Source organism: Mesocricetus auratus, unplaced genomic scaffold, assembly GCF_017639785.1.
Source record: "Mesocricetus auratus isolate SY011 unplaced genomic scaffold, BCM_Maur_2.0 Super-Scaffold_100003, whole genome shotgun sequence".
Taxonomy (NCBI): domain Eukaryota; kingdom Metazoa; phylum Chordata; class Mammalia; order Rodentia; family Cricetidae; genus Mesocricetus; species Mesocricetus auratus.
The window spans coordinates 81,710,947-81,736,964 of NW_024429188.1; the positions used below are offsets into that span (position 1 = coordinate 81,710,947).

Genomic DNA, 26,018 nt, shown 5'->3' on the forward strand with positions numbered 1-26,018 from the left:
TCATTCTTAAACTGTTCCCCACAAAAGAGTAGCACGTGACTGCAATTCCAGCTACTTTTTTGTGTCAGTTTACAATAAAAAATGGCCCTTGCTCCAGTTCCTACTGCCTTGTTCCTCATTTGCATGTAAAACTTCATTAGTCTTCACTGTGATGACCACATAAATAATGGAGAATCAGACTTTCCTCATGTTTTTTTAACTTTCTTTGAAAATTAATTCCTCACCCTCATCAGTCTTGGGAAACGTCACCTAAAGAACATGCCTCTTAATAATACTGTGGCATTGGGGGTTAAATTTCAATATGAATTTTGAATGAACAAAAAATATTCAGACCAAAGCATTCTGGGAAGAGATAAGGGCGTCAGCATTTCTTACCTCAGTTAGATTTTAACAGCTTGAGGTTAAAAAGCATTCTATATGCATGCTCCCCTTTGTGTACTTTCAAAACTTTGGCTGAAGTCTGTTCTAAAATGTTTGTTTATCTTAAGTCAACACAATGGACAGTGAATGTAGAGGTTGAGTCTCTCCTTTGAGACTTTGATGCTGAAATTGTGGTTCTGGGAACAGAAGAGACTTCATTAGTTGGAATCTTGTTGGAAATGCAGCTTTTTCAGGCCCTAGCACTATAATCTGAAATTCTGTGTGAGGAACCCAGAAGACTCTTTACCCACAAGAATTCCAGGTGCTTTTTGATGCCCGCTAATTTGGCTGATCTAAGACAGACTATTTCTCCTCTGTTTCGCTGAAGACAACTATATTGCAAGAAAATAAAAACTTTTGTTGTTAATAGGAAATTTGCTGTGGGTAATTATGAGGCATAGCATGACTTGAAGAATATCTAATCTCTCTGTTTCAAAGCCCTGCTTCCAAGAAACTCATAAAGACCCACCCCAGGACTAAGCAGAAGATGATCTTTTGATACAACTACTAATGTGCTAACGTCTGGAAATCACTAATTTAAGATGTGAGTATGAATGAAGGTGCCTGCAGAGTCCTGAAAAGTGTATCATATCCCTTGGAGCTGAAGTTACAGGCAGTTGTGAGCTACTAAAAATTGGTACTGGAAACTTGAACTAATGTCTTCTGCAAAGGCAGAACTATCGCTCCAGTCTTATGAAATAGTTTTAATAGAATCTTCAAGCTACAGGCTTTGTGGATGGGTAAGGTCAGTGATTAGGTTCATGTTTAGCATGTGAAAAGTCATGGGTTCAAACCTCAATACCATAAATGAAAGAAGAAAATCACAGACACTATTTTAATATCTTGCTCAAATCATTCAAAGCTCTAGCTAAAAGACTATACAACAAAGAACAGTAAAATTTTCCAGCACAAAAGGTTGATTTTGCAAACTAGCTCTAATAAATGATAAAACTGGTTCAAAACTACAGGTATTAAAACAGTATGGTGATAGCACATGAACGAAAAAATACAGAACATTCCAGATGCCCAAAATAGTAAAGTAGAGTTTCTTATATTTTCCAATAAGATAGGGAAAGTTACATTCAGTTCTTGCTTTAGGATAATGACAAAAAGACCTGAGTTTCAGAACCTCTGCCTTTCTTGCTTCATTCATGGATTCTTTTGAATGGAGGCTTGCCCACATCCTCAGCAGCCCAGAAGCTCCTAGGAAAAATTAATAGACATTGTTTTCCTCAATCAAGGATTTCTTAATGTTTCTTTCTCCTTCTTTAGTGACTATATATACAGCATGTGCTGATTTGCTTGTGTTGGCAGATGGCAAGCAATATTTAGCAAGTATAATCTCTGGGCTTTCTTTTTGTCAGTGTCAGGTTAAAATAGGTAACTTACCAGTCAAGATTCTATTTCCTTGGAAGAGTTCCTTCAGATAGTTTGTATTTTAATGGGGAATCATGATCATCTTTTGTTTTTTTTTGTTTTTCTTAATTAGCATGTTTATTTTTATAAGGCAAAGCTGCAATTATTGAATTATTGCGACCGTCAGAGCTCAAATCTCTGATTTCACACATCAGCTGTTTTTCTTGGGGATCGCTTCCCATGTTCCCCCAAGTTTTTCCAGGATGGGATTATGGCTTTAAATGGAAGCCAGGTGAACAAAAAAGTGGGCACAACCCACTTTCTGACTACTGTAGAGGTTATCAAGTGTGGTTAGAAGCCCTTCATGGTCTACTGGTATTACGTTTTTATTTCCAAATACTAGGCTGAATTCAATTGTCCTACAGGCTTTCAGTGGTGCTTTCCCTGGATGGGGTATGACAAACAAGATCTAGTAGAAATCTGTTTGGTGCCGAAAATGGATGATGGAAGATGAACCAGGTCTTGGGCTTTGTTTTTTGTTTTTGTTTTTTGAGACAAGGTTTCTCTGTAACCACCCTGGCTGTCCTAGATCTTGCTCTATAGACTAGGCTGGCCTTGAATTTACAGAGATCTACCTGCCACTGTCTCCTAAGTACTGAAATTAAAGATGTGTGCCATCATGCACAGAATCATGATGATCTTTCAGGAGGCTTCACTTAGAAACAAGGGAGATAAATCTCATCTGCAGATCGTCTGTATTGCACTGTAATGTATATAATTCCAACTGCTATTCTGTCCCATTTTTCTTCAGGAACATTGTAAAGTTAAAAACAGAACCTTATATGTGTCAGGATGGTGCTCTCCTACAACTGTTCCCCAACCTTACATATCCTTTTCTTAAGCTTCATTTATAATATGTGAAATTATTCCTATATCTGAGAGTATATATATTATCCTTAACCAGTAAGAACTACACCAGAAATATTTGAAAAACACATCGATCATATCATTTTATTAAACAAAGGTATCAAGAAATATTTGCTTCTCTCAAAAATATTTAGAATTGTATTCAGTTATAATTATGCATTAAAACAGAGCGAGATCTTGTCTCAAACACACACATACACACACACACACACACACACACACACACACACACACACTAAATAAGCAACATTTTTTTAATGATCATGATGTCTTCCAGGAGATGGTCTCCTGTAGTTATAGAGAAGCCAGAATATTTGGCAATCTCGGTGACTACCCAGTGGACTGATGGCTTGCCAGTCATCTTCATTCTGAGAATGAGCTGACAGCAAACAGAATTTAGGAAGTAGTTCTGAAAAGCGCACGGGGCTCTCCAAAGGAACGGGTAACTAAGCCAAGAGATCAAATATGTCTAAAATATGAAGAAAATACTTTCATTGAGTTGCTAAATGTGCTCTAATGAATTGACCAACCACAAGAGAAATGAGTTGCAAAAGCCTCTGAGACCCATGAAATTGGTAACAGGAAGGTCAATCATTAGTAGGAAGCTTCTAGGTGAAGAATTAGCCTTCCGTTTGAAGCATGCCAACTACTGAGAAAGGGATGAGTAAGACTGGACTTAAAAGAGTTAGACATCTGCCAAATGGAGTCTGAGGACAATGGGGATCAGGAGGAGGTAAACCAGAAGGCTGACTCATAACCAGAAAGGATCCTGGCTATCTGAAAATGGCATCACCTCAGCTGAGTTGAGAGTCTGAATTTAAAGACGCTTTTGTTTTCCTAGAAAGCATGAGAGGAAGGAAAGGAACTTGCATTGTTTTGAAACTGCATTAGTCAAGCTGAAGTGGCTTTCAGTTAGAACAAGTTTACTTTGAGATGTTATCATCCCTTATTTCTGCATGTGCTGTATTATCCTTTAGTTTATGTTTAGATTCTTTGGTTACAATGAGTTGTCAATCTTATCTTGACGGAACTCATAGTAAAGGATTTTCTGGGTATCAGTAAAACCAGATATCTGATCCAAACAACTGGCAAAAGCCACCCAGAAGCAGTGAGTTGAGCTGGAGAGATGAAGAAAACAAAGCAGATACAAAGTCTCAGACAACGGTGGACTAAGGGTTTCCTTCCTATGTCAATTTGCCACCTCACTTAAAAATGGAATAGACCTAATGTAGAAAAGCATGGCGGCTTAAAAAAGTGAAAGCCACAAATGTAGAATAGAATGGCCATAATCATCTTTTAATTTGCTTATAGACAATGTTACATGGGGGAGGGGTTGAGATAGGGATATTGCTGTGAGTTGCAGACCAGCTTAGACAACCTAGTGAGTTCCCAGCCAATTAAACCAGAACAACGAACCAACAAAAAACCCAAAATAAAAAACGAAAAATCAACATCCAGAGAAAAGTAATTCCTGTGGCTACAAGACAACTGTCCATATACCAAGTTGGGATCAGTCAGAAGAAATAAAGCAGAAAGAAATTGCATGTTGATTCTGTGTCTTAAGACATTGTTAACACTTTGGCATGCAAGGAAGAAAACATATTCTTTAGATTTAATCTATTCCCATTTCAAGTCTGAAGAGAAATTCTGAGATTATTTTTGTTCTTTTTGAAGTTAGCCCAAGGCATGATTGTACAATATTTTACTCTCTTGAAACAAAAGTACTTAAATGCAAGACTCTGGAGTTAAGTGTAAATAAATACTGAAAAGTTCACAGCCATGACACATTTTTATATAGTACAGAGCTTGGGATATCCAAATATGCAAAACATACATGGCAATACCATTTCTACTAAGATCAACTAAGTTACTAATAATGACTATTTTATATTTAAAAAGACAATTTTTCTGTGTTTACATCATGATTTTTGTGAACATGCCATACAATGTCAATTTACATATTAATCAGAGAAATGCAAGGCCAGGCATGGTGGCACATGTCTTTAATCCCAGCACTTGGCAGGCTGAGAAAAGTGGATCTCTGTGATTTCAAGGCCAGTCTGATCTACATAGTGAGTTTCAGTATATCTCACTCTCTCTCAAATAAAACACAATAAAAAACTGAAAAACAAAAAGAATGAAAATATATTTTGCTATTTGAGTGCTTACATATCTGGTGTCCAGTTCTGCCATGATATAAAAGTCAAGACTAAGAAATGTCCCCTGATCCATATCTAAAATTCATTTATGAGTGAGTACATACCATGTTTGTCATTTTGTGACTAGGTTACCTCACTCAGGATGATTTTTTCTAGTGCCATCCATTTGCCTGCAAATTTAAAGATTCCACTGTTTTTTTCCACTGAGTAGTACTCCATTGTGTAAATGTACCACATTTTCTCTATCCACTCTTCAGTTGTGGGGCATCTAGTTTGTTTCCAGTATCTAGCTATTACATATAATGCTGCTATGAACATAGTGGAACAGACATCCTTGTTGTGTGAATGGGCATTTTTAGGTATATGCCTAGGCGTGGAATTACTGGGTCTTGTGGTAGACTGAGTCCCATTTTCCTGAGGAATCTCCACATTGATTTCCAAGGTGGCTGTACAAGTTTGTACTCCCACCAGCAATGGACAAGTGTTCCCCTTTCTTCACATCCTCCTGTAGTTAAATTCCTTGGGTTGGAGTTTTCTTTCCAGATTTTTTTGTAGGGCTGGGTTAGTGGATATGTATTGTTTAAATCTGGTTTTGTCATGAAATATCTTGTATTCTTCATCTATATTGATTGAAAGCTTTGCTGGGTATAGTAGTCTTGGCTGGCCTCCGTGGTCTCTTAATGTTGGTAGAATGTCTATCCAGGACCTTCTGGCTTCCATAGTTTCCATGGAGATGTCAGGTTTAATTCTGATAGGTTTGCCTTTATATGTTACTTGGCCTTTTTCCCTAGCTGACCTTAATATTCTTTCTTTATTCTGTGTGTTTGGGGTCTTGATTATTATGTGTTGAGGGTTTTTTTGGGGGGCCCCACTCTATTTGGTGTTCTGTAAGCTTCTTGCACCTTCATTGTCATGTCTTTCTTTAGGTTGGGAAAGTTTTCTTCTATTATTTTGTTAAATATGTTTTCTACCCCTTTGAGGTGGGTTTCTTCACCTTCTTCTATACCTATTATTCTTAAGTTTGGTCTTTTTACGGTGTCCCATATTTCCAGGATATTTTGTGTTTGGGATTTGTTGGACTTAAAATTTTCTTTGGTTGATGAATCTAATTCTCCTAGTGTATCTTCAACACCTGAGTTTCTCTCTTCCATCTCTTTTATTCTGTTGGTTATGCTTGCATCTGTAGGACCTGACCATTTTCCCAGCTTTTCTATTTCCAATATTCCTTCAGACTGAGTTTTTTATTGTTTCTATTTCAGATTTCAGCCTTTGCACGGTTTGAATTGTTTCTTGCAATTTTTGCTTTATCTTTTGCTCCATTTCTTGCATTTTTTGGATTGTTTTTTCTTTCATTTCTTTAAGGGATTTTCTCATATCCTCTTTGAGGACCTCTGTCATTTTCATGAAGTTGTTTGTAATGTCATTCTCTTCTGGTACATTTGTGTTGGGGTGTTCCAGTCTTGTTGGTGTAGGGTCTCTGGACTCTGACAGAGTCATATTGCTTTTTCTCTTCTTCCTTGTGTTTTTATATTGTCTCCTTCCCATCTGTTCTTGCAGTGGGTTCCAGAGGGTGCCTCTTCCTCTCCTGGTGAGTGTGGGATCAGGGTTCCCTTCTGGTGGGTGTAGGTAAGTCCAATGTTCTGGTAGTTCTCCACTTCCTGGTCTTGTGGGTGGAGAAATGGACTAAGATGCTGGGGTGCTTTGGATCCCACTTGGATGGATGGGAGCCCCAGTGGTAGACCCCAGGAACATGAGTGTGGCCTGGAGACAGGCCCTGATAGTCTTAATCATGTGGATGGAGCAGGAGACTAGGGTGCTGGGGTGCATTGGCTCCTGCTGCTGGGATGGAAGCCGTAGTGGCAGTCCCCAATCACAGGCAGGTGACCCAGAAATGTGCCCTGCTTTACCTGGACCCGTGGGTGGAGCAGGAGTCTAGGATACCTTGGCTCCCGCTGCTGCCGGGATGGAAGCCGCAGTGGCAGAGCCCAGGTACAGGAAACTTCTCATTCTTAAGAGTGGCCATTCTAGTTATTTTTTATTATGGATACCTCTTTTAAATAAGTGTCATGGAGGTGTATGTATAATGAATGTTTTAAAAATATTTACACTTACAGGAAAATTTCCTCCGATTTACTGTAACTTCTCATGAATTTTCAGTAAAATATTATGTGCTTATAAGGGAAGGAAAGTAAGTCAGGATGGGAGAAAGTACAGATTGGAACAAACTTATCCAACTTGAACTTCATCAGAAGAAATTGAGATTTAGATATATAATCGTCCAAGAGTGTGATAAGGAATGCTGGATTCTTTGGAGACTACATAGAAATGACTGGTGGTTCAGAGAGAATGAGAGGGAAGCTCTAGGTGGCTCCTTAAATTATAAAGTTATTTTTATTTGCTTAATAAACTGACATTCTGTGCAAAACCAGACATGAAGTTTGACTTCTACAGGTTGTGCTACTTTCTGGATACTTATGATCATCATTCAATTTTAGAGGTTGAAATTCTGTCTTCCAAAGAAGTAGAATTACTAATTAAGGAATTTTTTGGCAAGTGAGTTTTTGATGAGAACATATCCCTCATTGATGAAATTACTGTCCTATAAAAGATATACAAGAACTTTGTTACTTAACTCAAGTGATGGCAGAAGAAACAGGTTCAATCTATTATAAAACAACTTACCACTTATCTTCTTCACCTACTACCAAATTCTTTGAGATCTTGGTTTTAGTCTTTTCAGCTTCCAGAATCATTTGCAATGAATTAATGTTGATTATTAGATATAATCTACCTAGTCTACAATATTATAACACCCAGAAAAGATTAAGACTAAGTTCTCTTGTCCAAATCATTGGAGGAAGTGTCCCAGTCATCCCAATCTCTTTGGAATTTACCAATGTAAAATTTACCAATTTTGTGATTGTTATTATTGGATGAATATGCATGATATGTATGGGCATGTATGTTACAGTGTGTATGGAGGTTAGAAGACAAGTGTGTGAAGTGAGTTCTATTATTTCACATTCAAGTGGCTTCCGATGACCAAACTGATGATGCAAGGATTGTGTGGCAAGGACCTGTTAAACCATATCACTAACCCTCGATCAATATTGGTTACTTTAACTCAACTTTATCACATACTACAATTTTAGGTGGTAGTCATCTGAATATTGAGACTACTCACTCCCTGACACCAGTAGAATATTTCTTACCTAATCACTTTGAGCTAGGAGTATGTCAGTGATATGTATGACAATAAGCTTCTTGCTTACTAAGGTTAAGAGAAAAGCCCCTCTTTCCTCCTGAGTATTTGTATCAGCTCTTTGGCTAGATCTACAAAACCAACATGCATAAGAGTTTATTATCAAGACAAAACATAAAAGTTTAATTCAATAAAATCTTTCATTTTTATTTTATGTGTATGAGTTTTTGCATGTTTATATGTTCACGTGCATAGAGGCCAGAAAAAAGCACCAGACCACCTAGAATTAGAGTTACAATTGTGAACCATCTTGTGAGTTCTTGGATCCAAACCCAAATTCTCTGCAAGAACAGCAAGTACTCTTAACTGCTTAGCCATCTCTCCAACCCCAAGTTTTATTAATGTTTACATGTGCATGGGCTCTTGGTGAAATCCAAAGAAACAACAAAAACACAATAAATGTGTAAGCAAATAATGGTACAAGTTGATGTGTGGTCTAGGATAGTCAATTCTATCAGTGTTACCAAGAAATATATGGAGGTGGGTAATGATTTTAATAGAAGGTAACATTTTCTTTAGAATTTGCTTATTTGTTTCCATTGTAGTCCCAATCACTGTTATTACCTGGTGATCCAAGCCATTGTCTTCCAGTTCTGATTTGATAAAGATAGCCCCTCAAAAAGAACTCTTATAGCTTTCTGCACATGGAGAAAGACAGACCAAATAGCTCTTTATTTATTCGTAGTTCCTTCAGTGATTTTTATCTTTAAGTGTTAAAAATATTTATATGGCATGTTTTGAGATGGCATACCCTTAACTCATTCAGCACAGTGATTTTGTGCCTACCATGTTCTTTACTACAGTCATCTTTCCCTCTCTCCTTTCCTGTCACTGTGAGTGACACACCAGCTGATACTGTTATGAACAGGAAGGTTTGGGATGAGTGACTGTCAGAAATATTTTTACCGTGTGAAAGGACATTTGTGGAATGCTATGGCATCATTGCCTCCTTCCCCTCAGAGAATGTGGCATTGAGTATTGGGCTCTTGCCACTGTACTCAGCATACCAAAATGAGTTCCTGGCTTCATTGTGCATTGCTGAGTACCAAAATAATATCCTTACCTTATGTATTGGAATGCATTTATTTTTATATTCTGTTGTGTGTACCAATTCAGTCTTTGTATGTTGGCTTACACATGATTTAGGTGCAGTCCCCAGACTACTTTGGTAAACCCTATTCCCAGAATTAGAATACTACCCACCCCTGAGTTACTGAGAGATTTGTGGTAAAGTTCACACTGTGAATTTGATAGCTTTAAACATGAGCTATGTACTTGCAGTGTTTACTGAAATCCTCAGTCCCCTATCACTTTTCTTAGATTTCAAAGTTATGGAATTGTTCGGTGTGTTTGCTCAGAATGACCTGATGTGACTCGAGGGTTATTCTGGTCAAGACTCTGCTGCCAGTTACATTGCCCCACATGTTTTAAAGTGACTTGTATTACCAATAAAGTGACTTGAATGTACATTATTTGTTTGTCTATTCCACTGTAATAAAATTATATTCTTTTTTGGACATTTCATGATATCAGATTATATTATGACATTTTGTTAAGGTGGACTTGAAACTTTCTTGGGACTTTAATTCTGAAAACACTAGATTTTTAAATTGGGGACATGTTTTAGGGTATGATTCATTAACCATCAATTTCCTGGATGACATTTGAAATTATTTCTATGTTCTCATACTTCAAGCCATAGCAACCATAACAGATTTGAAAATATGATTACTTTTGACTATTTTTTGATTTAATTGAATATTAGAATTAATCACTCTATGATTGTATGAATAGATAGACTGTAGGAAAAGACATTGATATAGTTTTCGATGCAAGTTTACAAGAGAAATAGATGACTATGTTGCAAGATTAGAAGTCTAACTTTGAAAATATTCTTTGTAGTGGATTCTCAGAACACATCTATTTATCAGACATCTAACATTTAGAAGGAAAGCACTTGCAAGAGCAAGAGTTGGTATTAGCTGGGAGATTTGATGGATCTTCAGGTCTTAATATTGATAAGTGGAGATGAGGTCTGCCTAAAGTGATAGGATATACTGGCTTGCCAAGGGTAGCATGCTGGCAGTAGGCATCTGAGTTTGGGAAAGGGAAGAAAACTAGCAGAATAGACCTAATTATCTGCTTTTCTGAAAGCTGATCTTGTCTCTGACTTTTGGCTTAGATAGCCTGGTTTCCACTCTGCAATCTGCCCACCAAGAACATTCATGTTATCTTAGAATAATCTCTATGAGCATGGCTAAAGTACAATTCAAGAACATCTTCCTCCCTTTACAAGTTTTTTGGTGTCTTCTTGTTATTTTGTGAAAGCTTTCCTTGAAATTTTTCTGGGTGCCTTACCCTAATTGTCATATTCTTATTCAACTTTTCCTGCTGAGTGTTTCATTTAAAATAGTTTTCACCTGGTTTGCCCTCTGCTGAGATGAAGCCTAGTACAGATTCCATAACTTCTTGGAGAAAGCCCTGAAAACTTGATATTCCTTACTCTTCGTTTCTGGAGTAGGCTTCTTTATCTTGATTACAGAACCTCTGGAGTATACTGTGTATGACTACTTGAGGCAGAATTAAATATTAACTAAATCCTTTAATATGAGAAAATCATTTGAAATGCTTTCCTTACGTTTGTCCTGGTAGAAATTTCTACGTTGGAGATAAATTGTCCTTAAATTCTGCAAGCATAGGCCTAGTGCTGCTTTGAGTCAATGTTTTCACTTGGAGCCCATGGTCTTCTAAAATTTCACTACTCTGTGTTCCAGTGTGATCTATTTTTATTATTACGCTTGACACTTGGCAGGTTCTCCCAGGAGGGCAATTCATGCCCTTCATGTCTGGAAGTTTTTCTCTGGTTATTTCTTGGATAATTTGGCTTTTAAAGAATTTCTATATTCTCTCTGTAAATGTTACCATTTAGATGTTGGAAATATTAACTTGATACTCAAAGATATCTTCTTTTATTTACTGTTAATATTTATTTGTTTATTTGTTCACTTGTTTATTTGTGTGTGTTTACTTATTTGTGTGAGTGCTTGCATGCGTGTACATATGTGGGAGTAAGAGGAAAACTTGTGGGACTCAGTTATCACCACAATGTGTTTCCTGGAAACAGAACATAGGTCTTCCAGTTTGGACACATCCTTACCTGTTGACCCATCTCACCAGCCCACCATTGCTTCTGGTTTTCATATTTTTGCACTTTTGTTCTAGTTTCTAGGAGATTTCGAACCTACTTTTATTTCATCACTTCTAGTTTTTGTTTTATTTTTAATCCACCAAGAAACTTTTTCTTTTCCAAACATCTCTTTGTGTCTATGGTTAATTGTTTACAGTGTTCATCTATCAAAAAGATGAGACTATATAGCATTTCGTTTCCATCGTTACCTGCATATCTGACAAGTTCTCCTTTCTTTCCTACTGTTTTTATCTCTCCTCATAGTTTTCTCACTTTTGAAGGCAAATATGTATTTCACAATAAGACACTGAGCCATTAAGTTTTGTGTATATTTTGCTTTAAGCCAAGGAGTTTTAAAGACGTTGAAAAGGTTGAAACTCAGCTATTCACTCATTCTTCAAAGTGTCACTACATTTAGCTCCTTTCCTTTAAAACAACATTTAAATGAGTGTACACAGTATTAGGATAAATTATGGCATTTTCTAAAAAAATTATTCTCCTCTTCACATCTTCTCCCCCATCTTTTGGCCACACCCTTATACTTTTCCGAACACACCTTTTTGCTTTCATGTCTTATGTGTTCTATTGCCCTTCCCTGTTTCCTCAACATTGTCTCCCCCTACTTTCAACTAAATCTACACTCATCTCCAATTACACACACACACACACGCACACACACACACACCACTAATAGCTTCAGCATTTCTTATTACTTCTGATTTTAAATTAAGGTCTTTGATCCAATTTGATGTGTGTGTGTGCAGGGTGTGTAGGTTGTGTAGGGTGTGTAGGGTGCGAGATGTGGACTTAATCTTATTCTTCTGCAGGTAGGTGTCCAGTTTTGCCAGTGCCATTTGTCAAATAAGCTCTTTTCCCTAGTGTATGTTCTGACACCTTTGTAAAAATTAGGCATCCATATATTTAGCTCTCTTCTGTTTGAAAGTTTATGTTATATAGAAAGAAGCAGTCCAAATTTCTATTAAGTGCTTCAGGTCTGTCTGCCAGTATTCTGAGGTTTATGGAAAGACTGGTATACAGGTTGAAATACTTGACACATAGATTTCATAGTCTCATGTGTAGAGTGGCAACTCACCTATCTTAGTCTGTGCTCTATTACCGAGACACCATAATCTTTGCAGAAACTCTTAAAGAGGAGCATTTATCTGAGGGTTGGCTTACAGTTCTAAGAGTTAGTCCATTATCAGCTGGAGGTGAGCATGGTGGCACACATGGCACTGGAGCGGGAGCAGAAAGCTGTATACTGATCTGCAGGTCAAGACAGACACTCGGCTTGGCATGGGCTTTGAAACCTCCAGTGACACATTTCTTCCAACAAAGTTACACCACCAAATAATTCTAATCTTTTTAAATTATGCCATTTCCTGGTGACTAAGCATTCTAATATATGAGTCTATAGGCGGCATTCTTATTCAAACTACCACATCACCTTAGTTATTATCTGTAGTGGCATCTTGTTTCACAGTGGACTTGGGTTAGCCGCATCCTAGGGACGTGGCTTCAAGTGTGTGGCGTGAACCCTTATAAGGAATATGAGAGTCTGGCTCACTCTCTGGGGTTGTGATCAGAGAATCCAGAAGGGCAGAGACTGTATCTTTAGGAGCAGGAAGATCTTGGAGGTTGTTTACCCTCATTGTTCCCCTAATAAATACCTCTTAATCATTTGTCTGGGTTTTGTGGACTAGTTTAAACCTGCCTTGAGGCATTAACCTTTTCATGAACACTGCACCACCCAGTCTTTTTTATTAATATATGTACTGGCAAATGAAAGTTATTCATGGAGTATATGAATAAACTTAGGGCAAGAGGCAATGTACTATATTGCAACTGCCATTTGATATTCCTGATTTTACTTTTAAACATATTCCTGCCTCTAAGGATTCTTGATGGATCAAAATCCTAAGACTTGTTGAAGTTCTGCCACATGAATCATCTTGCTATTTTTGGCTTCTACCCAGTTTTAATATTATCTACTTTCCTAAGTTACCACCTGTCCATCTTCACTCCAACTTAAACAACTTCTGTTGACATTTCTCTTCTACTGTCATCTCCTTTCATGTTCCTTTTTGTCTTTCGGTGTTTCATGATCTATTTTTTTCTTCTTTACTATTGTAGTGAACTTTAGGAGTGATCATTGTTAACTTGATTTGTTCAACCTACTATTCTTGCCTATACCTCCTCTCATTTATTTTAGTAGTTGTACAATATATCATAGTGTGTATGGACAAAGTAATGATGTGTAAAATATTTATTATTTGTTAAATCTTGGCACCTACAAGTCAGATTATATATCAGTTATATTGGTGGTATATGGTCTGAACATCCTTTCTTCACAAGTATTCAGTAAGTCTTTAGTTGCTAGTTTTAATTGATGGAGTGTTTCGGTGTTTTGCCTGTTACCTGTCTTTGTGCACATTGGCAAGATGTCACTGGGTAATGTGTCATAATCTAAATAATAAATACTCTCCTGATATATGCTTATATTTTTGATTTTGTTGAAGTTTAATACAATGTGTATGTGACTGACTACATTAAATATAACTTTTCTGTACTTAGGGAAATATTTCTAGAATATCAGGTACATGGACATTTATATGATATATATATATATATATGCAAGGTGTGTGTGTTCACATGTGTGAGTGTGGGCTCATATGATGTTGGTCCTTATCTTCCACCTTGTTTGAAACAAGGGCTCTTTTTGTTTGTCACTATCTGGTTTATTACCTCCTGAAGATTCTGTTGTCTTATTTCCCATCTTACCATTGGAACATTGACATTAGAGATATGAACTACTGAGCCTGGCCTTATGTGGGTTCTAAGAATTTGAACATAAACCCCCCATGCTTATGAGGCAAGTGCTTTACCTACTGAGCAATCTCCCTAACTTCAGAGCACTTTTTTTTCATGATTCATTTCATTTACTTCTTACATTGCAGAAAACCAGTGGAAGCTAAACTCACCAATGGTCAGTGAGGCTTCTGTCCTTACCAGGCTAATTAATGATATTTTAAGAAAAATTACTGGTCAACTTAATGTGTTCTTTTCATTTTATTTTTATTTTCATCTTTAGGAGACAGCATTTCAGGTAGTTTTAACTCCCTGTGTATCCCAAAGTGACTAGGAACTCCTGATCCTTCTATTCCCACTTCCCAACTGAGTGTTGGACTATAGAATTGAGCCCTAATGATTTTAAATACGTTAGTACTTTGAGTTCTGCCATGAGACAGTAGACTGTGCATGCTTTTGCCTATCTGTACTGCTAAGAATACTAAGTTCTGTAATTATATATCAAACAAACTCAGATGTTGAATTACTTGTGTGTGGTTTTTGTTTGCCTGTTTTTCCACACACATTCTCCATTTTGAATAGAAAAAACACTACCAGTGGGTACAGACTGAAAGGGTCACAACAAAAGCTCAGTTTATTCAAATAAATGGGAGAGGAAAAGCCTAGCAGAACAGAAATGTTTTAGAGCATATTGGCTCAACTAGAACAAACATGACTATGGCCTTACTACTGACCATACTAGCAGAGCTCAAACAGAGAGAGAAGTCTGGCTTTACCCACTCGTAACAAGGTATTCCAACCTCTTTGACAAAGTGGTGTCATAGAAGGCAAAGTAGGGATCTGAGAAAATTTCTAGAAGGTAGTAAAAACGTCTCACATGTCAGTAGAGAAGCAGATAATGTACATTAAAGCATTATACAAAATGCTAATTGATATACTCACTGTTGTTTATTCTTTTATTCCAATGCAGAAAAGCAGTACCTTTACTGTCTATGTTTCTGGAAGCCAAGAATTCTCATATGGGAACTATATTGTAGAATGTTATTTATGTTTCAGTTATATAAATATTCCACAGTGGCCTATCCTACCTTCCCATTTAAAAATGTTCTTCTAAACTAATTCATCAGAAAGCTACTTATGCAATGGCATTTGTTTGTTTAAATGCCTCCACCTTCCCTCCATTCTGTGAGGGTCATTTGCAGTTTCACAGATAGAATTGCAGTTTTGAGTTCCCCATTTAAGTGTTTAAGTGCAGTGTTGGTTTCTATCAAAGTTGATGTTTGGCTTAACATCTCATTTGAACCTGACTGATGGTCTTTCCAAAGGCCTTCTAGTCTGTGGACGGAGCAAAGTTAAGAAAACAACCAGTATTAGTTTTTACAGGTCAATTGAATTGTGGTAAAAATGTTCAGAAAGGACCTCAAACAGATCTAGCAATGAAAGCAGTCTGTATGAGTTTTGTTTGGTGACAGCAAAATTGTTGTATAATATAAAAACAGAGAGATAAGGAAGCCTTTGGAAGACTGTTCCAAAGTATCAGCCAGCACACAAAATATTTAAACAGCCTGGCTTTCTGTACCCTTGATTTCTTTCCTCTCCTTTTATTTTTTGGAATATAGACTTATGCAGACCACACTGACTTCAAACTCAAAATCCTCCTGTGTCAGACTTCAGAGTGCTGGGAGTTCAGTTTTGTGCTCCAGCATTCTACTCTGGCTTTCTTTGCTATTGCAGTATTTATATTATTTCTGGCATTATTTCCTATTAGCTTAAAAGGCCTGCATTCATCTTGGTGCAGCGGGAAATGCATCTTACTCTCTGTATGCCTAAGAGCACACTCAGGAGAGCAGAGGGTGTAAAACACACAGAAAATGAATGGCTTCATAATTAATTCCAAAGTTCATTGATCCCCTTATTCAATGGCTTTGAGCTACATACAATTACTCCTCTTATCATCCTGTATACCAGTGCCCTCTTGTGAAGGATATTTTTATGGGTACAGGCTTATGAATATTTCTATGTCATTTTTCCCTAATAAGCAGAGAAAAACCATTTTGTTTTGGATTTACTTAACACTGACTCTCTTCTTCAAGTGATCGATATCAAATCATTCTTGTTTGCCTTTAGGTTATTCAGATAGAAGCATAGATGTGGTTTTGAAGAATCTGAAAAGTCTCTTCCAACTCCTACCAAAAATACAGCATACATGGGAAATATAGAATCATTTGGAACTTTCGATGTTTTAACATTGATTTCTGTGGCTTTTGGTTATGGCAGACAGAGAGGAAGAAGTACTACCTAGAGACCAGAATGAAGTTATTGCTGACTGCTTAACTCCAAGGCTTATTACTGGATGCTGAGTCAGAGGCACAGCTGTAAAACTTTTCCATAAGGCAGTATTTTCTTAGCTGACTGAACTTTGGTTTTCTTGTCTGAAAGATGAGGCTGATAACCCTAACCCATAATTAATATTACTATTGAGAGAAAGGTAACACTTTGTGAAAGGAACTGTTAGACTGAAATAATAGAATGGGCTGTTACAGATCGGAGAGCTATGAAACAAAGATATGAAGTCAGTGCAAAGTAGGCATTAGAATGAGGAGACCTAATGGCTGGCAGATAATTTGACAAGTCCAAATGGTATACAATGCTAACATTGCTCAAGTTTATCAAGTATTTACTATATCCTGGGCACTATGTTGATCTCACATTTGTCAGAGTCTCAGGCACTAAATGAAGTAGGCAACATTTGTTAACTACATTTTTTAGAAGAAGAAACTGAGATACCATAATGTTCAGAGTCAGAGACCTTGGAACACTCAGTCCATATAGGATGTTTGCATCAAACCCTTGCCCTCAGGACTCAGGGAGCTATTTGGAAGATGAGGCAGAAAGATTGTAAGAGCCAGAGGGACTGGATGACATCAAGAAAAGAGTGCATCTTCCAGACACAACAGTACTGACGCACACATGAACTCACAGAGTCTGTGGCAGCATGCCCAAAACCTACACAGGTCCAAGTCATATGGAGTCCCAGTGCTGAGAGGGGAAAGGTGACGCAAGGTCCTATCCCTAACCAAGTAGCTATTTCCAATTGACTACCACTCGCAAAGGAAAAAAATAGTTTTTTTCCAATGGTATCTCACTGGGTATATAAAACACAGTTAAGGGCAGGACCTAGGCCCAACATTAGATGGCCAACACCAAAACAACTCAATGATATTTTTGTAGACCTTTGTCTCATATTTCTTTGTTTGGGAATTTTAACATTACTGGTCTTTTTCTGGTATATATATATTATGATTTCTGACTTTGTGTTTTTAGGGGTTTTGTGTTGGTATCTCTCTCTTTGTATATGTGTGCATTTCTTATACACTTTCTTTCATTCTTTTCAAAATTCTGTTTAATTTTCATGCTTGTTTTCTAGAGAGAGAGACAAAGAAGGCATGTAGTTGGTGGCTGTGGAGGTGGGCAGATGTGAAGGATCGGAGAGATGAGGGAGGTGAAACTGTGATCAGAGTATACAGTGTGGAAAAATGACTTTCAATAAAAAATGAAACTGAGATACAAAACCAGCGAAAATTTACCTAGAGCAAACACAAGCAAAATACAAATGCGTATATGAACACATCATAATGAAATACATTATTTTTATGCTAAGCAAAATATAATGAAAAATATAAACCAAATATTTTTCAGGATTTTCTTTCACCTAAGCTGTTATTTAGTATGATGTCACCAAGGAGAGATTAGCAAGTGACAGGGCCAGGACTTGAAGCTAGACTGTCTGGCTCCAGAACTTTTATGCTTAAAGACTGTAGTGTACTGCATCTAATGTGTCAGTCAAGAATCTGCCCTAGCCCCATCCATATTCACGCATTAACATCACTTCAAAGGACATTTGACAGTTTGTGGGTTTTCTATATAGAATAATCATTCAGTTGTCTTACATGATGTGGGCATTAAGTGATTTGCAATTTTTCCCAAAGATCTGAAGCTTTTTCCTTCAAGACTTAAAGGACAAAATGACTGTTTACAATAGAAACTGTACTAAAATACTTTGTAAGCATCACAGCATTCATAAAGCTGTTTTAATGAATAAGGTTGATTTGGGGCTTTATACATATCAACTATTTTACTGTTTTATATAATAAACCTTCAGAAACCACTAAGGTTGGGAGTACTATAGGCACCTCGAGTAACTACATTCAGATTACTTTCTTTTCTTCTGTCCTGATGACTCTAACTCTACAATTATCTCAGTTGTTAGTGAGGGATTGGCTTCCCCTTTGGCTGTAAGTCCCCAGATCACTCACTAGATGAGACCTCATTTCTTTCCTGCATCACTGCTGTCTCTCTGCTTTCTGCCTTTCCTGTGCTTTACAGCATCAGTTTTCTTTTCCTCTGTGTTCTCTCCTTCCATTGTTTTCCACTGATCTCTCAATTTCTTTCTACCCTTCTAAAGTTTGTTGTTATCTAGGCTACTCCATTAGTATTTCTTCTTCCTATGAGAGAGGACAGAGTGTGTCAAATTTAGCTCCTTTTCTATGAGTAACAAAACAAGCACAAACACAAGACTTATAAAATAATCTGTACTTCTAGCTCTTAGTACTTTCATGTTGCCACTTATTTGGAAGTTCTTGGTTGCTTTCAATTGCTGAGTCTACTATAAATTGGAATACAGGCAATCATAGCTCTATTTTATTTCTAGAATAGAAATATTTTTTCAAATACATGATTTTCAAGGTGTAGAGATGTGGTTCAGCAGTTAAGAGTACTTACTATTCTTGAAGAGGACCAAGGCTTAATTCCCTGCACTCATATCACATGACTCCCAGCCACCTGAAACTCCAGTACCCAGGCATCTTATGCTCTTTGGCATTCTTCCATCACCTATACACATGTGCACACAGATTCATGCAAAATACAATAAGTTAATGCATGTGAGTATATATACACATATACATATATACACACATACATAATACATGCATACACACGCACATGTGCGTGCACACACACACACACACAGATGGAGAACATATGAGAAAACCACAACTGATCAAAATACAGAGTCCCATCTGATACATCTACAACACAACAGAACTCCTGAACCTTAGGTTCAGGAATCATATTGAAAGATGGGATGGAATGATTGTAAGAGTCAGATGAACAGAAAATTTGCAGTGAGATTGTGTCTCCTAGAAATGTCAGAGAAGTTATATTGATGGAGTTTTACTAACATGGTCAGCTAAATATGTCATGAACAATAAAGACACCAATAGACATGCTAATGTGGAAGGGGGAAGCTCATAAGCCCCCAGTTTTACACAAAGATCTACAGGCAACTAAGTAATGCTGAGAGTGGGGGAAGTATTACTACCAAAGGAAGAGCATATTAATTAAGTATTCAATAGTAAATGTTTATCCCTAAACAGATACATACAAGCAACATTATACAGACTAAGATGCTTGTATTTATATATTTAGGAATATATATATTAATAAGTAAATAAGAGTTCAAAAACTTTACACACACACACACACACACAAACACATATATGTATCGTGAGTTCTAATTGGTCTTAATATTAAAAACCTGGAGTCAGATATTGGGGTAAATGCTGAAAGATGAGGGAAGTAAAGGAGCCAGCCACTAGAGAGACCTTTTTACCTCTATCAGACCCTTAAATTAAAGTGACCAAGATCCTGTCTCCATTATTCCTTAGACTGAATTTGTTGCCTTCTGTCTCCTCCTACCCTATATTTCGATCTCTGCCCAGTTGTATCCCTTCCTGGCTCTACCCCTTAGTGCTGGGATTAAAGGTGTGAGCCATCACCACCTGGCGCTATTTCTTTTTTAGACTTGATCAATCTTGGATAGCCCAGGGTGGCCTTGAATTTGGAGAGATACATCTACCTCCGCCACCTACCAGAGTGCTGGGATTAAAGGTGTGTGCTAACAGCGCCTGACCTATATGGCTAACTAGTGGCTTAGCTCCATAATCTGATCCTCAGGCAAGCTTTCTTTGTTAGATCGCAAGCAAAACATTAATATCTCTATCTATCTATCTATCTATCTATCTATCTATCTACAAGTAAAGAAAAAAAGTCCACAAATTTGATAGAAAGCAAAAGCAGTTACACTGGAGGTCAAAAGGAAGGAAGGGAAAGAATGTACTCACATTAATCTTGAAATATTAAAATATAATAATAAAGTAAGTAAATCTTTAAAAATGCATTTGATCTTGAAAAAAATCCAAGTTGTGTTACTATTAAATTTATTTTAGTTTTAACAGGACAGCAATGCAGGTAACAAATTCCAAAATTATTTATGTTTCATACTTTGTCTTTCAACTATTTATTTTTAAAATTCATAAGTTTCTGAATGTAATATGTTTTTTAAATTGCTGCAATGGTCACTATGTATATTTTTTTCTAAGAGCATCTGAAAACTTTTCACATAAATTAATGGGCTTCAGTTAATATTCAGTCACTGTTTTCAAAGTATCTGACTCATGCAGAGATGAGGAGGAAAGGGACCTACCAACATAACTTTTGCCTGTTCCCAATAAGATTATCTTTCTATTTCGTTGCTAAAGTGCCCAGATTTAGCCAAAGATTTAATAACATCAAGGGAATATAACAAGTTCCTGTAATGTTGGAATGATGAAAGCAATCATAATAAACACACTTTTAGTTCCTTATGAAAAAACACACTTGGAAATATTACAGTTATTACTACTTTTATTGATTTTTGATAACACTACTTTCTGAGTACCTATTCTTTTTTAGATGCATTTTAAATTTACAAATACTCTCAAATACCATCGAATTTAAAAAGGAGATAGGATAAGGTTGTTTTGAACCTTACACCATCTTCTCCCTAATGGATTTCAGCACAGCCATGGAAAATGGCCATGCCACATCTCTACTTAACAAGCTGTTTTCATTTGTAAGGGAATCATCCAATGAGAATGATAGAGTGTTGCATTCTGTTTACAGTGCTCTTCACCCAGCCCAGAAGACCCTTAGCCAATCTCAAAAGGAAGAATTTTATCTGGTAAGAGGAGATCCTTTAGAGAAGAAATTTCTGATTTATTGGAAAGACGTCATCAAAACTATCCCCAGGAACTGCTTTTTCCTGAAGAATTACCAAGAAGGTAATAAGGATTTTTTTCAAACATAATTTACCCAGGAAATTGGATCACTTTAAAAATGGAAATTATTATGAATGACATGTGAATTTGCTGAATTAAAACCTAGCAGTTTATCTTCTGTGGCTGGGTCATCAAGGAAGGTTGCTATGTAAGCGTTAAATTACCTTATTAAGGTCATTATTATGGGTCATGAGGGGTTAACCACAAAATACAAGGAAGAAGTGGGGTTTTGTTGCTTGTGTCAATCATTCTAAATTTATATTGCAGACTTACATGGGTAAGATGATTTTCCACTTAATCACTGAACCTCAGGCAATATCCTTTGGACTTGGGAGAAGCATTGAGGATTAAAGTCTTTAAAAAAGTCAACACGAATGGGCCTGGATAAAGCCAGGGTATCACAAAACAAAAGACAAAGACATGATTGAAGGGAAAAAGGAAGACAAGAGTGATCACAGTGCATTGTGTACATACATGAAATTGTCAGAGAACAATTGTAACAAACATTATTTAAAATCAACAAAGAATGGGGCAATAGAGGTACCTGCTGCCTTTAATCCCAGCACTCTGGAGGCAGACTCAGGCAGATCTCTGAGTTCAAGGCCATCCTGGTCTACAGAGTTTCAGGACAGCTGGGATTACACACAGAAAAGTATGTCTCAGAAAAAAGCCAACACACACACACACACACACACACACACACACACACACACACACAAAATCCCAAAGCTCCCCTAAGCTTTAGTATGTCTGCATCTGCAGATGCTTTGACAAGATATTAGATTAAGATGGAAATTTAATTTAATCTAATGTACCAAAATGGACCTATAATTAGTAGCAAACATTAGATGGCAATGAATGCCATTAACCTGAGAGAAGGAAATGGGTACGAATTTTTAAAGAGTCATCATTCCTGTATTGGGAGTTCTCCTACCTCCCAGGCTTAGTCCAATCAGTGATGTGATAGCTTTCCTAGCCAGCTCCTAGTTTGTGTTAATCACATTCCTTCTTTTTAAACAAACACAAAACAATATACTTTCTTCTGAGCAGCTGATGGAACGTTCTCCAAAACTGACCACATACTTGTACACAAAGAAAGTCTCAACATACAACCTTGCATCCTATCTGGATATCACCAACAGAAAGCCTACAAACTCAGGATAACTAGAAAACTCACCACTGAATGAAAAATATGTCAAGACAGACATTAAAAACTTTTAAAAATTGAATTAAAATGAAAATACAACATACTAAAACTGATGAGAAACAATGAAAGAAATTCATAGCAATTCCCGTTGATATCCTGGTATTGTGCTGACCCCGGCCCCTGACAACTTGCATTCAGGCAGATACTTAGACAGCTTAAAGGGCCCTGTGTTGTGTGGCTATGTCATGCATTACCTGGCTGCGTAAGGACTCTGTACACATGGGCAAGCTTTTCCTTTTAAGTGAGCGACTCCCACCTGTTCACCCTTTCTTACCCGTTTTTCCCCTTAGCCTTCTCCTTTCAACTCTGTTCCTAGTTGGCCAACACCTACCCCTCCCTTTGCTCAATTTCCTAATAAACTCCACGTGGGTTTTATTGAGTTTTGTTGTTCGTGTTTTATCGCCCAAAGCTGCAGCAAACAACAATGACTACATGAAAAAAATTGGAGAAATCTCATATTATCAGCTTAATTGTATGCCTAAATGCTCTAGAACAAAAAGAAGAAATAACACTCAAGGGAGCAGATTGCAGGAACTAATCAAACTCTGGGCTGATATCAATGAAATAGCCACAAAGAGAACAATTCAACGAATCAATGAAACAAAGAGTTGGTTCTTTGAGAAAAATCAACAAGATAGAGAAACCCCACTAACTAAAATGCAGAGAGAGAATATCCAAATCAACAATAAGAAATGAAAAGGGGAAATTAACAACAGACACTGAGGGAAAACAAAGAATCATTACATCGTACTTAAACAACCCGAATTTCACAAAATTGGAAAATCACAAAAGAATCAGACATTTCTTGATAGATACCACTTATCAAAGTTAAATCTAGATCAAATAAAGAATTGGAAGAAACCTTTAACACCCAAGGAAATAGAAGCAGTCATTAAAATCTCTCAACCAAAAAAAGCTCAGGGTCTGACCGTTTTAGCACAGAATTCTTCCAGACTTTAAAAGAGCTAATGCCAACACTTCTCAAATTATTCCACAAAATAGAAACAGAAGGAACACTGCCAAATTATTTTTATGAGGTAACCATCACACTGATGCCCAAATCACACAAAGGCTCCACAAAGAAAGAATTACAGATCGATTTCCCTCATGAACACAGATGCAAAAATACTCAATAAATTACTTGCAAACAAAATCCAATAACACATCAAAATATCATCTAACATAACCAAGTAGATTTCATCTCAGAGATGCAAGGATGGTTTAACATACAGATATCTCTTAATATAATCCACCATATTAACAAACTGAAAGAAAAAAAACACATGATCATATTATGAGATGCTGGTAAAGACCATGATAAAATCCAACACCCCTTCATGACAAGTCTTGGAGAGAATAGGGATACAAGGAACATACCTAAACATAACAAAGGCAACTTATAGCAAGCCTATAGGCAACATCAAATTAAATGAAGAGAAACTCAAAGCAATCCCACTAAAAGCAGGAACCAGACAAAGTTGTCTAACCTATCTATATATATTCAATATAGTATTTGAAGTTGTAACTAGAGCAATAAGAAAATCAAGGAGATACAAACTGGAAAGGAAGAAGTCAAAGAATCATTATTTGCAGATGATATGATTGTATACACAAGTGATCCCAAACATTCTATAAGGAAAGTTCTACAGCTTATAAATACCTTCAGCAAAGTGGCTGGATACAAGATTAATTAAAAAAAAGCAGTAGCCCTCCTATATACAAATGACAAACTAGGTGAGAAAGAATCCAGGGAAACAACACCTTTTAAAATACCCACAAATAATATAAAATATCTTGGGAGTAACTGTAGACAAGCAAGTGAAAAACCTGTGAGACAAAAACTTCAAATCTTTGAAGAAAGAAATTGATTATGCCTCTGTGGGTTCCTCAGTCATAACTTTGAACACCCCCCTCCCCAGCTCATAAAATCCCTCCTCCCTTTTTTCCAAAGTGCTCAGCCCAGTACTTGGATATGGAGCTCTGTATCTGCTTCCATCAGTTACTGGATAAAGGTTCTCTGATGACAATTAGAGTAGTCACCAATCTTATTACAGTAGATGACCAGCTCAGGCACCCTCTCCACTATTGCTAGGAGTCTTAGTTAGGATTATCCTTGTGGATTCTTGGGAGATTTCCTAGTACTAGGTTTCTCCATAATCCCAAATCCCTTCATCAAAACTTCTTTTTCATTACTCCCCCTCTCAGTTGTACCCACCAATATGCCTCCCTCATGTTCCCATTTCCCTATCCCATGTGTGTTCCATGCCCCCAGTTTACCCAGACCTTTTATATTTGTTCTTCCCAGGGAAATTCATGCATTCCTCTTTGGGGCCTTCAAGTTATCTAGCCTCTCTCGGGTTGTGGATTGTAGGTAGCTTGTCCTACACTGTATCCCTAATATCTACCATGTTTGTGTTTCTGGGTCTGGGTTGCCTCACTCAAAGTGACTTTTTTTTCTAGTTCCATCCACTTGCTAGAAAATTTCACGTTTCTCTTTTACACATGTCTAGCATCTCTGAAGAGATTTGTTCATATGCTTCTGAAAGTCTAGCACCTAGAATGTTGTACCTGGGTGCAAAATAATCTAAACCATCACCTACTCCTTTCTATTTTATATAGTCTCCAAGCAGATTAGCTTACTTCTGTGATATCACAATAGTATCCCTTATCAAACTATCAACTTTATTGTTGACTAAGTATATGAATTTATATCTCCCATTAGGTACTATTAATTATAGCTATCTAGTTGGGTTCTTGAAATTTTAGCATATTCCATTTATCTCTCATCACCTATTGCCTCCAAACACATTACTTCATCTCTTCTTTTCTAACTAAGCCACATACAATTATTGAACATTAAGGAAATTAGAAATTATCCTCTGGCAATATTCTACCTCAGTTTCTCTTAATGTAGAATCTACAAATCAATAGCAGCTTGAAGAATTTTATGCAAAATATATATGTATATATATTTCCCCAAATATATAACTTTTCTAGTTTTCATTGTTGGGGATCAAAATCAGGACTTTGAATATGCAAGCAAATGTTCCACTATTGAGCTACATTGAAAGCCAACTTACATCGTATTCTTAAATATATGTGCAATCAAAAGAATTAGGAGATTTTCATTATAGAAGGACACCAAAACACTGGATGTTATCATTCTGTCATTTAAAAATCTATTGGAACAGTGCTCAATGCTTCTTAATTTTGAATGAAGAATTATATAATGTATCATCAAATGCTTGTTTGTTTTCCCTTTTCATTGGAGAAATTCATACAATGTAGACTGATTACAGTTTACCCTTCCCCTAACTCCTCCCAGATCATATGTACCTCCCTTGCCATCCAATTCTATGCCCTTTCTCTCCTTGTTCAGAAAACAAACAGACAAAATATCCAAGCAAACCAGAATTTTTAAAATTAAGAAAAATTAGAAGAAACACACATACATGTTTGATTTTACATGCCTGATACCTTTGATTTGTCAAGATTCACCATAACAAGAAATGAAAGCAACATATTATTTCTA

The 26,018-nt window shown here is 36.8% G+C and overlaps 1 long non-coding RNA gene across 1 annotated transcript in view; it reads left to right on the forward strand.

Annotated features, from left to right (window-relative positions):
• The window catches only part of LOC121139855, a 47,653-nt gene extending 26,246 nt beyond the window's left edge, over nucleotides 1-21,407 (forward strand). Inside the window, exon 3 of the long non-coding RNA XR_005876692.1 lies at nucleotides 21,125-21,407. This is a non-coding gene — a long non-coding RNA (uncharacterized LOC121139855). The remainder of the gene's footprint in view (nucleotides 1-21,124) is intronic.
• Nucleotides 21,408-26,018: the final 4,611 nt, after the last annotated feature.